The sequence below is a fragment of the Macaca mulatta genome, chromosome 6, assembly GCF_049350105.2.
Source record: "Macaca mulatta isolate MMU2019108-1 chromosome 6, T2T-MMU8v2.0, whole genome shotgun sequence".
NCBI lineage: Eukaryota > Metazoa > Chordata > Mammalia > Primates > Cercopithecidae > Macaca > Macaca mulatta.
Window position 1 is genome coordinate 86,170,134 of NC_133411.1, and position 17,367 is coordinate 86,187,500.

Sequence of the window (17,367 nt, forward strand, 5' to 3'; positions counted from 1 at the left end):
CATAGAGTTAAACACTACCTGAAAACATGGGGAGAATGTGCATTTGAAGTGCCTAATTCTGCAGCTGAGAAGCCAATAATACCACTTTAAAATACAAATATATTTATTTGACTTTTTTCAAACAACTTTACTGAAGTTTTCTACTATTTACTTTCTAATGACAACCAAAGTCATCAGATTGGAAATTACTTGACCTAAAAGTGAGATTGGCTGTCCAGGGATACCAAAAACAATTTCAATATAAATGCCTGCCTATTTGTTTCTTATAGTTGAAGCTGAGAATGCGAGCACTAGAGGCAGGCTGCTTTCACATTCCACACATTATTTCTGCTTTCTCTTTTAGTTCATAGATTAGTTTTTTTCCCTTTCTTTTGCTATTGTCATTTTCTTAAAGTAACTATCATACAATTGTTCTTTTTCTTCATTCCCTAAACACTGAGTACAAGCCTGAGTCTTAGTGAATGATTCTCTCTCTTAAGGGTACAACGTTTACATTGAATCAAAGAGGTTAATACGAGCTTTTGGATTTTGGAATTATAATGAGATCATCTCCTAGCAACTACGCTTGAAGCTAATGCCATGTGTTCATTTGCAATTGTATGTTAAGTTGGTTTTGGTCAATCCATGCTAGGTTAAAAAATACAGACCATGTAGAACGTTCTTGCTCCATTATGATAAATGCTGTGACTCTCAAGGATTCTGCTGTGGACAATGGGATATAGAATTCAATCAGTTTGGCACAGTGCCGATTGCTTTCCAGACCGAGGAAAGAACTAACAGTTGGATGAAGAAAGGTTTTGTGGAGGAAGTGCTAATAGCATTGACCTTCAGGAAGACGTCCTATGCTGTTGTAGGCAATCCTGGGTTGGTTATTATAGAAAGTGCAGAGGTGATCACTGGATCAGAGGACTTAGGCAAAAAGCACAAGTGGGCATTCCTGAGGAAGCCAGCAGATACACTGCCCCAAATCCAGGAGTCATCTTCAGCCTATTCTGAGCTCCATCTCAGTTTGTGTGCAGAACCTCATAAACCAAGATAGGTATGGACGGGGACAGGGAGAGGTCCCCTGGCTCTCAATCTTGCTCAGCATTCTGAGTCTGAGCTTTCTTTTGTTGTTTCTTCCTTTCTTTTTCTTTCTTTCCCTAGCCTCCCCTCCCCTCCCCTCCCCTCCCCTCCCTTCCCCTCCCCTCCCTTCCCCTCCCCTCCCCTCCCTTCCCCTCCCCTCCCCTCCCTTCCCCTCCCCTCCCCTCCCTTCCCCTCCCCTCCCCTCCCTTCCCCTCCCCTCTCCTCTCCTCTTCTATTCCCTCCCCTCCACTCTCCTCTCCTCTCCTCTCTCCCTATACCAAGTTCTTTCTCACTGTCTGAGCCCCCTCAGTCAATTGCCTGGAGTTCTTGACACTGAGGCTCATAAGCCAGGGCCTGTTGGAAGTAAGCAGCACAGACACAGACCTGCACTCTTCTATCATCTCCTCTGGTAAGACATCTCACAGACGATGCTCAGATCCTGGACATGGCATTGGTGGGTGGGATAATGATTACTTGTCTAGACTGTGGCCTGACTAGATGGAGTTATATTTAGTCACTTGCCCAGGGAGGGACCAAGACATAGTCAGGTCCAGCATCTTCTTATGACACGAGACATCCCCATCCTTCAGTTCCAGTTCCACTGCTTTTGATTTCAGTGATGCCAACAAGAGCTAATTGGTTCTATTTAAAGTATGTTGGGGAAAAAAGTTCCTATTTCTTTAGTTAGGATAGGGTAGGTTATACTTCAGCAACAAAGCCCTGGACAGCTCAATAGCTCACAGACCAAAGGCTGCTTTCTTACTTTTGCTGTATGTCCATTGTGGGTTGGCTGTGGCTCTGTCCCATGTCATCCTCACTCTAGGACCCAGGCTGATAGAGCAGTCTCCATCCAGAACATCACTGTCTCTTGCAAGGTGATGGCAGGAGGCAGGGCATGGGATGTGGGCAGTGGAGAGCTCAGTGAACCACTTATTGGTTCTTAAAACTTCTCTTTGAAGTGATACAAGGTTCTTCTGCTCAGATTCCATTGGTCAAAGTAAGTCATGTAGCCAAATCTGTTGTCAGTAGAGTGAGGAAAGATAATCCTCCCCGAGAAAGCAGCATGGAATGTTTGTGAAAAATAATACAGTAGACCACATGTAGTCACCAGAGGTTTAGAGATAATCTCTATGCTGAAGACCCTTAGGCTGGAGGTTCTTAGACGTTTCGTGCATCAGAATTATCAGAATTCAGTAGGTCTGGGATGTGTGCTGAGAAGTTGCATTTCTAACAAGTTCCAATTGATGCCGAGATGCAGATGTAGCTGGTCAGGAGACCACACTTTGAGTGGTTTCAGAAGCACTGCCTTAGGCTGTTAGGGAACCCCTAGAGCAAGCACCTCATCCATGCCCCAGGGCATATCAGCTCCTGTGTGGAGAGGCCTTGTCCACATACTTCTCTTATTGCTGACCACTATTTCAACAGAGGGCAACCAGATATTTATTTCCAAAGATGCTGAGAAAAGAACTCTCTAGTATTTTATTTCCAAGTGTCAAATGTCCTGAAGGAAGTCCGGAGCCAAGCAATGGGGACATCACAATCAAGAAAGTTTCTGGCGGGAGCCAAGGCTTGGGGTGGGGGAAGCAATTCTGAGACCTGGTGGCTCCATTATGATACAAATGAATTGTAAGTGTCTTTTAATTTTTCTTACACCAAAATGTTCTTCAAGAAAAATGAAAATGATGTTTTGGCTCAGGAACAGACAGGCAGACCAATGGAGTGGAATCAACTGCCCAGAAATTGACCTGATATGAAAACTTGAAATATGATAGAAAGTAGCATTGATGGCAGTAGGAAAGGATCGCTTATTCAATAAATAGTACTAGGACATTTATCTATATGGAAAAAAATTAGATCCTGCAAAGTTCTCATTTATACTTAATCCAAGCAAGAACATTTATTTTCCTTTGTAACCACAATACATCCACCAAAATTATGAAATGAATATTAATATATTACTATCATTTAATAATGCTCAGATTCCCATTCAAGTTTCATTAATTATCCCAATAATGTCATTTATAGCAAAAGAATACAGTTCTGAATCATACATTGCATATAGTTATGTCTCTTTAGTCTTCTCAATCTGGAACAATTCCCAAGTTTCTTCTTGTCTTTGATAATCTTTTATTTATTTATTTATTATTTTATTTTATTTTTTTGAGATGGAGTCTCGCTCTGTTGCCCAGGCTGGAGTGCAGTGGCATAATCTCGACTCACTGCAACCTCTGCCTCCCAGGTTCAAGCGATTCTCCTGCCTCAGCCTCCAGAGTAGCTGGGATTACAGGTGCCCGCCACCACACCCGGCTAATTTTTCTATTTTTAGTAGAGACAGGGTTTTGCCATGTTGGACAGGCTGGTCTTGAATGCCTGACCTGAGGTGATCTGCCCGCCTCAGCCTCCCAAAGTGCTGGGATTACAGGCGTGAGCCCCTGCACTGGCCAATAATCTTTTTTTTTTTTAATCCTACCTTGGTCCAATAGAATTGACTTTGATAACCTTGACCCTTTTAAACAAGTTATTTTATAGATTCATTTTGTATTTGGACTTCCCTTATGTCTTCATATGATTCCATTCAAGGTATTTCCTTTTTGATAGGAATATTGCAAAAGCAAAGCTGTATTCTTCCTGATGTATTCTATAAAGTGGCACACAATTTTGATTTTGTTCCATTATTGATTTTAACTTTGATCACTCAATTAAGATGAGATACTATTTTAAACTCACCTATCTGACAAACATGGAGAAGTCTGACAATGTCAAATATTTGCAAGAATATGGAGCAAGAGAAGCTGTTTTACACTGCTGAGAGGAATATAAAATGATATAAATTTAGAGAGTAATTTGATGATCCCTAGTAATTTGAAAATGTGCATACTCTATAACCAGCAATTCCACTCCTGGATACATTGTTAGAAAAACAAATGCACATTTACCAGGAGACATCTATAAGAATATTCACAGAAAACAACCTAAGTGTCCATCAACAGGACAACAATGCATAAATTATGGGATAGTGGTACAGTGGAATATTATAGAGTACCAAAAAGGAAGAAACAGAGCAACAACAGGCTGAAAATCAATCAATGTGGCTGTCCTTTGAAAAATAAATATCTTAGGCAAAAAAAGGCTATAGAAGAATACATACTGAATGATTCCATTTACCTAATGTTAAAAAAGCATGTAATACTAAACAATGTTTTGTAAAGCTATCAAGAAAAGCAAGGCAACAATAAATACAAATTCAGGATAATGGTAAGCTCTGGGAAAGAAAGAGAGGAATACATACTTCCAGAAGGAGTTTGTATTAGTCCATTTTCATACTGCTGTGAAGAAATACCTTAGACTGGGTAATTTATAAAGAAAAAGAGGTTTAATGGACTCACACTTCCACATGGCTGGGGAGGCCTCACAATTGTGGCAGGAGGCAAAGGAGGAGCAAAGGCACTTCTTACACGGTGGCAGGCAAGAGAGCATGTGCAGGGGAATTGCCAGTTACAAAACCATCAGATCTCGTGAGACTTACTCACTATCATGAGAACAGCACAGAACAACCCATCCCCATGATTCAGTTACCTCCCACTGGGTCTCTCCCTTCACATGTGGGGATTATGGGAGCTAATTCAAGATGAGGTGAGATTTGAGTGAGGACACAGCCAAACCATATCAGAATATTTGGGGGCTTCAACTATTATTCTGGTTTTTGTTTTTATTTTTTTGAGACAGGGTCTCCACTTTGTCATCCAGGCTGGAATGCAGTGGCATGATTACAGCTCACTACAGCCTTGGACTCCTGGGCTCAAGTGATCTTCCTGCCTCAACCTCCTGAATAGCTGGGACTACAAGTGCACATCACCACACCTGGCTAATTATTTATTTACTTATTTATTTATTTTTTTAGATGGAGTCTCTCTCTGTCACCCAGGCTGGAGTGCAGTGGTGAAATCTCGGCTCACTGCAACCTCTGCTCCCAGGTTCAAGCAGTTCTCTTGCCTCAGCCTCCTGAGTAGCGGGGACTAGAGGCCCAGCTAATTTTTTGTTTTTTGTTTTGTTTGGTTTGGTTTGGTTTTTTCAGTAGAGACAGGGTTTCACCATATTAACCAGGATGCTCTCAATCTCCTGACCTCGTGATCCACCCACCTCAGCCTCCCAAAGTGCTGAGATTAACAGGCGTGAGTCACCATGCCCGGCCTAATTTTTAAATGTTTTTGTAGAGACAAGGTCTTGCCATGTTGCCGAGGCTGGTCTTGAGCTTCTGGCTTCAAGCCATCCTCCCGCCTTAGCTTCTCAAAGTGTTAGGATTACAAATGTGAGTCACCATGCCTGGCCTTATTTCATTCTTTATAAGGGAAGAGAGGAGAATGGGTTCAGGAAAGAGTTTATGAGGTCTTCAGCTGTTGTCTTATTCTTTCTACCTTATACATAAATTGTAAATCTCCTTTTGTTTGCATTAACTATTTTATAATGTTTTTAAAAAATATGTGACATTTCACATGCTCAGTTTTCTGTTTTTGCCATGGGCTGATGGAATTTTCTTCTCGTCTTGGGCTAGGATTTGAAAACCATGCCCTAGCTCACATTGCTGGTGCAGAATCACATCCCCAGCCCACCAACCCTGGCACTCATTTTAGTCATTCTCAGACTGACCATTTCTCCTAGTTTGCCCATGACAGTCTTTGCATATACTTGTTAATATGGTTTGGCTGTGTCCGCACCCAGATCTCATCTTGAATTGTAGCTCCCATAACTCCCACGTGTTGTGGGAGGGACCCAGCAGGAGATAACTGAATCATGGGGGCAGTTTCTCCCATACTGTTCTCATAGCAGTGAATATGTCTCACAAGATGTGATGGTTTTATAAGGGGTTTCTCCTTTCACTTGGCTCTCATTCTCTCTGCCGCCATGTAAGAAGGGCTTTCGCCCTCTGCCATGATTGTGAGGCCTCCTCAGCTACATGGAACTGTGAGTCCATTAAACCTCTTTCCTGTGTAAATTACCCAGTCTCAGGTATGTCTTTACTAGCAGTGTGAAAACAGACTAATGCACCTGTTACCCAGTCTAATTATGAGTAGTGCTTTCAAAAGTGTTCTGGTTTGGAAGGTAAATTATATCAAGTCCTGCCTACATGTATACAACATCTTCATCCTCAAGAGTTCAGATGGTTAAAGAACTCACAGACCTCATCCATTTTATGGGTGATGGGAAAGCATCCCTGAAAGAACATGGGATTGAAGTTGGTCCAGCCACTGGCCAGTCTCAAAACCAGAGCCGGATCTTGAGTTTCCCCATTTCCTCCAAGTGCTCTGTTCTTGTGCTGCTTCTGCCTTAACTAAGTCTTAGAGTAGAACTGGAAAATGCTGACCCCACAAACAGGAGTGATTTCATTAACATCACTGATTCTCATGTCTAAAACAAGATTTAGGGAGATGGCCTTTTGAGAGTACACAGCAGATTGCTGGGAGGTTGGCTGCAATTCAACATGACAAGTGCGGCTTATTTTTTGATTTGTAGTATCTCTGGGTTATAACTCATAGAATAAGTCTTTGGCGTGTGAACCTTACGCAAAAGTTATCTGCCACGATGAGCTAAAAATCCACAAAACCACAATAAATGCCTCTTGTGTGAGGACCTTTGTCCATCTCGCTCAATATTCTGCCTTTAGCAGCAGTCACTGTCATGGGGGCATCGTTGTCCTTCCTGGCATGAGTGAGGATGGTGGGTGGAGACAGAAGATGCAGCAGTCTCAAGTTCTGCTTAATAACAAAAAATGCGCTAATTCAGATCCCTGAAGGGCTTACAGTTTTAACCTGGATATAAATAATTCTCTTGGTTTATTATCAACTATATAGTATATAGTAATTCATTTGTCCAGAGGACCACCTATTAGAGCTTCAGAAGGTTCCCATGTTTATTTGCATTTTGTTATTGAGGTATAATTAACATATAGTAAGCTGCACATATTACAATTTGATGAGTATACAGTTTGATGAGTTTTGACATATCTGTAAAACTATCACCACAATAGTTTTACATTTTAAGATAGTAAACATATTCATCACCCTAAAAGTTTCCTTGTGCCTCTTTATAATGAATCCTCACTGCCTACACAACCCTGTCCACACTGATCTGCCCTCTATCAGTACAGATTAGTTTTTTTTTTTTTTTGATCTAGTTTCTTTCATTCCATGAAGATGCCATCCCTGGCATTGTGTGTACTAGTAGTTCACACCTGTTCATTGCTGAGTAGCGTTCCATTGTGTGGCTATGCCACAATTTGTTTATTCACTTGTTGATGAGCATGTAGGTTGCTTTTAGTTTTGGGCTATTACAGATAAGCTGCTATGAACATTCATGTACAAATCTACGCATAGACACATGATTTCCTTTCTCCTGGCTAAATACCTAAGAGTAGAATGTCTGGATCATGTGATAGATGTGTGATTAAAGTTTTAAAGGAACTGCCAAATTTTCCAAAGTGGTTAAACTATTTAAGATTCCCAGTAGCGGTGCATGAGAGCTCCAGTTTTTCCATATTCCCGCCAACATTTGACTTGGTCAGTAGTCTTTGTATTTTAGAAATTCTAGTGGATGTATAGACGTACAGTTTAAGTTTGCTTTTCCCTGATGATTAATGATGTTGATAATCTTTTCATGCGCCGTTTGCTTTTTTTTTTGGTGAAGTGTTCATTTTTAAACTGGATTATTTGACTGTTATTAAGCTATAAGAGTTTCTTTTATATATTCTAGATAAAAGTCCTCTGTCCAAGATATGTTTTTCACATATTATTTTCCCAATCTGTTGCTTGTCTTTTTCATTTTCATAACAGTATCCCCCAACACTTTTTTTTTTTGAGACAGGGTCTCACTCTGCTGTCCAGGCTGGAGTGCAGTGGCGTGATCTCGGCCCACTGCAGCCTCCACCTCCCGGGTTCAAGTGATCCTCCTGTGTCAGCCTCCCAAGTAGCTGGGACTACAGGTGCGCACCACCACACTCAGCTAATTTTTGTAGAGACAGGGTTTTATCATGTTGCTCAGGCTGGTCTTGAACTCTTGGGCTTGAGCAATCCACCTGCCTCGGCCCCCCAAAGTGCTGGGATTACAGGCATGAGCCACTGTGCCCAGCCATAACAGTATCTTTTAAAGAGCAAAAGTTTTTCATTCTGTTGAAATCCAGTTTATTGATTTTTTTCTTTAATAGTTCCTACTTATATCCCATTTAATAATCCAAAGTTACTAAGACATTCTCTTGTGTTTTCTTCTAGAAATTGTATAATTTTAGTTCTTATGTTTGAGTCTATGATCCATTCTGAGTTAATTTTTGTATATAGTGTGACATAAATGTTGAGGTTCCTTTTTTAACATATAACTACCCAGTTGTTCCAGCATCATTCATTGAAAGGATTATCCTTTTCCATTGAAAATGTCTTGGCATCTTTGTTGAAAGTCAATTGGCCATATATTTATGGATTCCCCATTCTGTTCTATTAATCTCTATGTCTATCTTTGTGCCAGGACCACATGACTTAAATTACTTTTAAACTTTATATATATATAGTTTATTTAACTTAATTACTTTATAATGTTTGAAATCAGTTCCTCTAATTATTTTTTATATGAAGCCTACCAAACTTTCTTTCTTTCTTTCTTTCTTTCTTTTCTTTTTTTTTTTTTTGAGAGATGGGATCTCACTCTGTCCCCCAGGATGGAATGCAGTGGCATGACATAGCTGACTCCAGCCTTGACCTTCTGGGCTCAAGCAATCCTCCCACCTCAGCCCCCTGAGTAGCTGGGTCTACAGGCACGAGCCACCATAGCTAGTTAATTTATTTTATTTGTAGAGATGGGGTCTCACTATGTTGGCCAGGCTAGTCTCAAGCTCCTGGCTTCAAGCGGTCCTCCTGCCTCAGCCTCCAAAAGTGCTGAGATTACAGGCATGAAACACTGTCCCGGCCTCAAATTTTTTAGAATTTTGCAAACTTTAATAAAAACCCTATCTAGCCTTTGTCTCTATAGACCGAGAAGTCTTGATTTTTTTCTACATTTTCCCTATCCAGAATCTTGATAATTATTTTAGTGGTTCTTTATTCCATTGCTTCTATTCCAGATGTGTTTTCTTTGGGTGTGTAATGTGTGTGTGTGTGTGTGCGCGCGCATGTATGGATGTAAGGCACAGTGCTTGGCACATGAGCGAGCACAGAAAGAGTAGCTTCTCTTCCTCTAACTATTGTCATTGTCATTGATGCAAGTGCAGTTTGCTTTTCAACATCTTTCCAAAATATATAAAGCCATTCACTCTAGTCTTGGTCCCAGCAATTACCCCAGGTTAACTTCTTCAATAAACTTACAATGATTCCTAGGTTCCATATTAGCTATTCTAGTGGATGCATTGAAGTATCTCATTGTGGTTTTAATTTGCAGTTCCCTGATGATTAATGATGTGGATTATAATGATATTGTACACTTCTTAGGACATAATAGAAAACTCAGATATTATTATTATTATTTAAATTCTTTCTCCCTAAGAATTTTCACATACCCTTTTCACGCTGATTTTTTTCAAGGAGCTTGCCCATTCACCTGTCTTTGAGAGAGCATTCTGTGGTTTGCCCGGATCAAATTAGCATTTAATTACCTGAAAAGACACCTGAAAACAGGAGATTTCCTTATTTTCAGAACCAGAGATTTCCCTGGTTACTCCCTTTCAGATTTTTAAATAAGAGTTGTCTTGCAGTGATCCCAAGACCCTGCTGGGACATCTTCTCCATTGAGAGATACATTTACTTGTCTCTATCCTTTGTTTGCTGTCTTAAACTTGTGTTCTATTCATGACAAAACTTTCCAATTCCTAACCACAACTCCTAAAATTACAGTCTTTAAGAGTGGGGTGTGTGTGTGTGTGTGTGTGTGTGTGTGTGTGTGTGTGACTAGCTCAATGGGTTGGGAAAGTTCAAGTCATGAACTCACTTAGCAACATGCAACATTAGGCTTATACTCCTGCCTCCGTTGCTTGATGAAACCAGTCAAATTTCTGTTCAAGTTTCAGCAAAATTCCACTTTAAGTGATGATATGACTTTAAGTGGAGAAAACTATCTTATAGCATTTTGGAGGAAAAAGAAGGGAGGCTGACAGGCAAAGTTGTTAAATGTTAAATCAAAAGCTGAAAAGTCATTGAATGCAAAATAATTCAAACTCCAAGTGAGAGAGTTCATGAGGGACTTCTCAGAATGAAGGGAAAAAATGTCAAACCAGCAGTAATTGAAGGAAAAGTCAAATTGAGGGTGGAAGTCTCCCTTCTCAGAACTAAAGGGCTACTCTGTCTTTATTACCTCCCCCAGTCTCCCCCCTTTTAAAACTGGGGACGAGGAAGGTGATAAAGCCTAGAGAAGACAGATGGAGGGAGGGCAGGGCAATCTGCTGGCTGAGCAAGAGCGGCAGGGGCAGAGGCCGAGAGGCCCCACCTTGGGCTAAAAGGGTCTGAGAACTGGGCAAAAAGCTGCCAACAACAGGAATATGCATTAAGGAGGGTGACCTTACAGAAATAGAAAACATGACCTCTCTCTCAAATCTACAGAGAAACAATGAGGATATTAGCTAGTTAGGAAAAAAAGTCATTGCGGATTGGGGAATGAAAAGACCTTAGAGATTGCAGAGCCCACCCCTGTGTTTTATAGATGGCCAAGAGCTGAGAAAAATGAGCCATGGGTCCAAACTAGGCTACCAAAGTATAATATGTTTGTATTTGAACTAACAAAAAGATAATGCCCCCAATCTTCAAAGAAATTGTACAGTACTAAAACATACGCTTTTTTAAATCTCGTGGTTTTATGTAACACTTAGCACCATCAGATCTCTGTTTGAGAAGCACCAGTTTCATTATCTTGCCCTAGGCCACAGCTTGTTTCATGAAATTGTTTTTTTGTTTGTTTGTTTTGTTTTGTTTGAGATGGAGCCTCGCTCTGTTGCCCAGGTTGGAGTGCAGTGGCGTGATCTCAGCTCACTGCAACCTCTGCCTCCTGGGTTCAAGCAATTCTCCTGCCTCAGCCTCCCGAGTAACTGGGATTACAGGCGTGCATCACCACGCCCAGCTAATTTTTTTGTATTTGGTGGAGACAGGGTTTCCCCATGTTGGCCAGGCCGGTCTCAAACTCCTGACCTCAAGTGATCCACCTGTCTCAGCCTGCCAAAGTGCTGGGATTACAAGTGTGAGCCACCGGGCCCGGCCAGAGAGTTAGCATAACCTTTCCTTAGGAAACAGAGATCTGATGGTGCTAAGTGTTACATAAAACCACAAGATTTTTAAAAAGCATATCTTCTAGGACTATACAATTTCTTTGAAGATTGGGGGCATTATCTTTTTGTTAGTTCAAATACAAACATTATACTTTGGTAGACTAGTTTTAAATGTTGTTTTAAAGTCTTTTGAAAGAAATAATGGCCCTGAATGGTGGTTCACACCTGTAATTGTAGCACTTTGGGAGGCCAAGGTGGGAAGATTGCTTGAGACCAGGAGTTCAAGGCTGCAGTGAGCTGCAATCACACTATTGCACTCCAGCCTGGGCAATGGAGTGACAGGACAGGACAGGACAGGACAGGAAAGGAAAGGAAGAAGGAAAGAAGGAAGGAAAGAAGGAGAAGGGAAGGAAAGAATAAAGGAAGAAAGAAAGAAGAGAGAGAGAGAAAGAAGGAAGGAAGGAAGAAAGAAGAAAGAAAGAAGGGAGAGAGAGGAAGAAGGAAGGAAGCGAGAGAGAGGAAGGAAGGAAAGAGAGAAAGGGAAGGAAGGAAAGAGAGAAAGGGAAGGAAGGAAGGAAGGAAAGGAAAGAAGAAAGAAAGGGAAGGAAGGAAGACAAGAAAGAAAGAAAAGAAAGAAAGATCATCATGTCTGGTGCTTAATCAAAAGTTCCATACATTTTAATTTTTAAAAAAATAGATATGCTAGTTGAACAGTGTTGTGACATGCAAGTTCAACGCTACGTACCAGAGGCAGAATGGATCAGGGCCAAGGAAGACAAGGGCCTTCACCCCTGCCACCCTCATCTCTAGCCTGGGCCTAGCTTGGACTGCTATGAGAGCCTTCAACTTGTCTTCCTGCCTCTTGTCTTGCCCTCTTCCAATCCATCTTCTGCACTAGGCCTCAGAGTGACCTCTCTAAAATACAATCTAATCATATCACTCTCTTGCTGAAACTCTTGGTAGCAACTTACTGACCACAGCATAGATTCGAAACTCCTTAGCATCCCTGTCCTCTTCTCTGCCCTTCTCTCTAGTAGTTCCCCTACTAACACAGACATTCAACCTCTAATGATTCCTTCTTACCTTAGCTCATCAGGCCAGCTTCATCTCTGTATCTTTGCTAGCAGTTCTCTTCTGCCTTGAATGTCCTTCTCCCCTTCCTTCTCTACTTAGAGAACATCACCTCAATGCTCAAGGTTCAAAGCAGTCCGAGCCTAGTGGCTCCCAGCAATTTGGGTGGCCAAAATGGGAAGATCACTTGAGATCAGGAGTTCAAGACCAATCTGGTCAACCAAGGGAAACCCCATCTCTATATTTAATTTAAAAAAAAAAAAAAGACTTTCCTCATACTACCAGTTAAAACTGATCATCCCTATGATGATGTCTCACTCCTTCTTGCACACTTATCATAACACCTATAATATTTTATTGCACTTATTTATATACAAATTTATGTTAGAGAAATCAGTGGTTTTCAAACTTTAATGCATATAGTTTGCATTAAGACTTATCCAGTGTATAAGACTCATCCAAGAAATTTCTTTAAAATGCAGAATTCCTTGGCTTCACTCTCAAAGATTCTGCTTCAGTAGACTGGCATCAGAGGGGTTCACAGACACTTCTGAGCCTAAGGAAAGCTTATGCTAAAGCAGGTCTGTCTTTACCTGTGTGAGGCACCATTTTGCCAAGGACAGAGGGCACTGCTGGTTTGTTCCGCCCACTTCTCCCCAATCATTGACTCACAGGAGTATGAGCTTGAGAGGCCCCAACACCCACTTCTTCCCCTCCTACTCTCTCGGGGGTAAAATATGCAAAACTCATTTATATTCCCACAAGTAGGTGAGAAGAACATTCTGGGCCATCACCATTCAATAATGGAAGCTTTGTGCAAAGTAGTGACAGGTGAGAGGAATGATTTCATTTTTCACTTTGACAATTGGGTGAAGCAGATTCCTGGCAGTTCTGCAAAGGTTTTATGCCCACATAGTTACCCAAGGGATCTGCTTAGCAACCAACAGATACTGCAGGGAGAAGAAAAAAGCAGCGGCATCTTGTAACTGAGATGCTGGAGTACAGAGAGGAGAGAGGGGACAGCCCTGCCTAGGGGCTACTGCTTGTTCTCTGGTCTCCAAAGAGACTGGTCCTGAATGTCCCAGCCCCTCTCCCATCCCCAGGGCCCGTGCAGAGTTCACCGTGCTGGGAGCATCATTCCCCAAGGGGTATGACTATGCTTTACTAGATTGCTTCTTTGTGCAACTTCTAAGTATAAAATTCAACCTATTTGTTGGAAGTTTTGAGGGAGTTCAATAAATAGCATCTTCTTCTATGCCTGGGTTTTGTACTGAGAAATAGACCAAAATGGAGGCATTTGGCAAAGTAAATATGACCAGTTCCCTAATAAAGCTGATATTGCAGAATGAGGTTTGTATCTGCAGGCAAGGGGGCTTTTTAATATTGAACTCCAGAATGGAATTTAACTCCCCCAAACAACAGCCCCTCCAATCCTCCCCTTCTCCCACAGGCAGGGCTCTACCCTCTAATCCTACCATGAGCTAGGACAATCCAGAAGACTTGCTCTTGGATGGTAGGTTGACTCCCTAGAGGAAGGGGAGTGGCAGGATTTGGGCAATCCGTGTCTCTCCTATACCACCAAGCTAGTAACTCCTTCAGCCTCCCAGGGCAGAGTGAGTCGGGGGCCTAGAAAAACCTCAGGGTTACCTTCCCAAGGAAGGAAACATCAGACTTGAATCCAGGCATTTTCCCCAACCCAATCACGTTTACTGGTAAAAGATTTGGGAAATACAAAAAAGTAAAAGAAAAAAAAATTGTAAGATATACTATATTTTTTCTATTCTAAGGCACATGTCTCTTACTTTATCATATTTCTTAAGTCAGGATGGGTTTTACAATTGATGAATGTTTAATGTTCTATTATTTCTTCTTAAAAGACTTTTCTTAAGCATCCAGTGCCTCTTTGAGTTGTTAGTATCTTAGAAATAAAGAAATATGGTAAATTTAATTTTTTCTTAAAAGATAGCTATTATACTAGCGCATCTTCCTGTGCCAATAAGTAGTGAAGACTTGATGTATGATCACCACAAAATGTCTCATCATCTGAATGTTCTAGAATACACTCGACTCATCTCTACTCCTTGGCATTTAAGTTGTTGTTTTGCTTTGTTTTAGTATTGTAGATAAATTTCCTTGTGTCTAAATCATTGCTCCAAATATGATTTCTTCCCCTCAATAACAGGTCCTCCACTTCAGGATATTAACCTTTTAAAATCTCTTGGCTTCCTATGTCCATATTGTCCCTCGAAGCAGTTATCCAGCTTGACTTCTAATCGGTATTGCCTGAGAATCCTCTTAGGCAATTGTGCTGAGAATTGTCTCTCAGCACAGTTGCCATCTCTGAATGTGAGAGGGCTCTGTTATAAGGTGGCTAGTCTTTTTACAGATTCAAAGATTGTCCATCTTATTGTTTATCCTGTCACTCCTTGTCAACCCTCCCTCTTTCAAGTCCAGTCCAGAGCGTCCTGGAAGAAAATGAACAAGCACAGAGGACAGGGTCAAGCACACGCATGCTCACTGTTGCCACCAAGCTTTGCCACCAGATCCAACACAGTACTGTACAGTGCGCTGCTAGGTTAGGCTGGCTGATGTGGAGAGTGGTTTTGCCTAGGTGAGAGACAATCCCACAGCCAAAGCAGGCAAAGAAGCACCCACAGACAGCCTCCCCTCTGTCTACACCCATGGCTTCCCCATTGCAAGGAGGCACCATGGAGCGAGCACTGCCCAGGCAGCAGCAGGCACAGCATTTGTCTGGATGCCTGGAGCATGCTGGTTTCGTTCCTCCCCGCACCCCCTTCTCTCTCTCTCTACCACACTGTTCAGGATTGGAAGGATCTGCTTCCTCTGGAGGCCAAGGAGCATCACTGATGTGGGTGCTAGGCTGTGTCTTTGCCTCCAACAAGCCCTCCAGAGGCAGCAAGGGGAGGTGCAGGCCTGGGATGGATGGTGCCACATAGCACATCTTAAGCAGCAGCTACCCTGGAAAGGACGGCACTAAGTGCTGGAGGAAAGACAAGATCTCATTTCTGTTGAGAGCTGCTTATGGCACCGGTTCCACGGATCCCATTCCCATTCCGACCCATCTGCTCAGTCCTTGGGTATAGGCAGAGGACTCTGCTGGGGAGGAGCACCATGAGCTTGCTCCTCAGAACCATGGGCAGAAGCAGCCTGGACTGTGGCAAAAGCAAACCTGGGTGTTTAATAGAGAAAAATATCTTTTCAACTCCTGGCTCTCCAGAGAATAATGTACCAAAACAAAATGGATCCTGAGGCCATCTCTCAGCAGGATGACTTCTACTCAGGTTAGGCAGAAAATTCCAAGAGCTTAATATGCCCATATCACAACTTATTCTTTACCTGCTTCTCCACTGGGGTAGAGATCCTCTTGGGGGCTTCAGCTCGAGTGTTTTAGAATAGAATTTGGTTGGACTATTCTGGGTTAGATGGCTCACAGATGGGCTAAGCTCCTTCAAGCTCTGGCAGTTTCTGTTTAAACAGTGTCTAGAATTAAGAGGGCTTATAGGATTTCCCAACCAGGTAATGCACTAGGGTAGGGTTCACTGGTAAAAGAGTCCATGGAGAATTCCCAAGGGTCACTGCCAGGACAGTGGATTTAGGCAAGAGAGAAGGGCAGTTTGAATGGCAAGTCTGTAAGTCTCAGGGTCTAAGGAAGAGACTCTTTCTTGAAATAGGGCAGGAGAGCAGAGTGTTGGATTTGCAGTCATGGGGTAGATCCCCTCAGAGAGACAGCAGCCTTCCCTGGGGCTTTCCTTTCAAAGGGTCTCAAAGGAGATTTGGAGGGAACTTTCCAAGGGTCAGCATCTTATCAGTCCAGTAGGGCTCTCAGAGTTGACCCAAGCATTTTATTCAACCCTGGTAGAGCAGAGAAGATTGGGGAAGTTGAGTCAGACACAATCCCATGCCCCATAGATCCTCACAGAAGAGGCAGAAAGGGTGCCCCTGGGCTTATTTTTCCTGAGGTTCCATCTGTAAATGAGACTTACTGCCTGGGGGCAGGGTAGGGGAATAACCTGAGGGTCTCTGCAGCCAGCTGGGGAGAGGAACTTGGTCAAGCCCCCTGAACTGGGTTGGTCTCTAAGTTAGGAGAATGGGGGAGCCCGCAGAGGCAGCTGGAGGGAAAGTAGCCTTCTGTGTTGGGGCCTCCCCATTATCAACACCGCAGGGGCTGTACCTTTGCCCACCATTTGAAAGAGACATCGTGGAATGTAAAAAAAAAAAAAAAAAATAAGAAGAACTTGAAGGTAATAAGGAAGATTTAAATCCTATAATCAAAGAAAACTAAGAGGTTAAGATGGGCTGAAAGTCAAACACTTTAAACAGAAAAGACATTTAAGAATAAGTTTTAAAATAAGCAAGTTTGTTTCATATTTCAATACAAAAAAGGAAGAAAAAACCTAAAATAAGTTGTTTTTTAAAATGAGAGAAATAAAAGGCCTCAAGTTCAAAAAGTAAAATTTAAGAAATTTTTAAACTATGCAGTTGGAAGAGAGTTAAAATCCCAATGAAAGAACGTTGAGGTTTTTTTTTTTTTTTTTTTTTTTTTTTAAGACAAGATCCAACTAGATGAGATTTAAAATAAGATAAATGGCTGGACTCCAATAGAGATTAAAAACCTAAAAATGAAGCTATACATGATTAAAATAAAACCCAAGAGCCATTGAGGCGAAAGTTAAAAACATGTTAGTAAGTGAAGCTAACAATAACGTAAGAATTGTAAACACTATAAAATAAAAGGGGAAAAAAACCAAGATAAACTGAAAGTGAAGAGTTTTTAAATTTGGAGAGAGGGTAAAAGACCAACAGGCCGAGGATGAAGCAGCAGGCAATGCCTTCCAGGGCGTGCAGGTCCCAGGCACTCCTGCTTCTCCTGGGGAGTTGCCTCTCGGTCAATGGGGGGATCATTTATTTTGTGGGGTGAAGAGTCAAGAGGCAGGAAATCAAGAGCTCCTCTTCCCCTCCTTGTCCTAGACATCATCCCC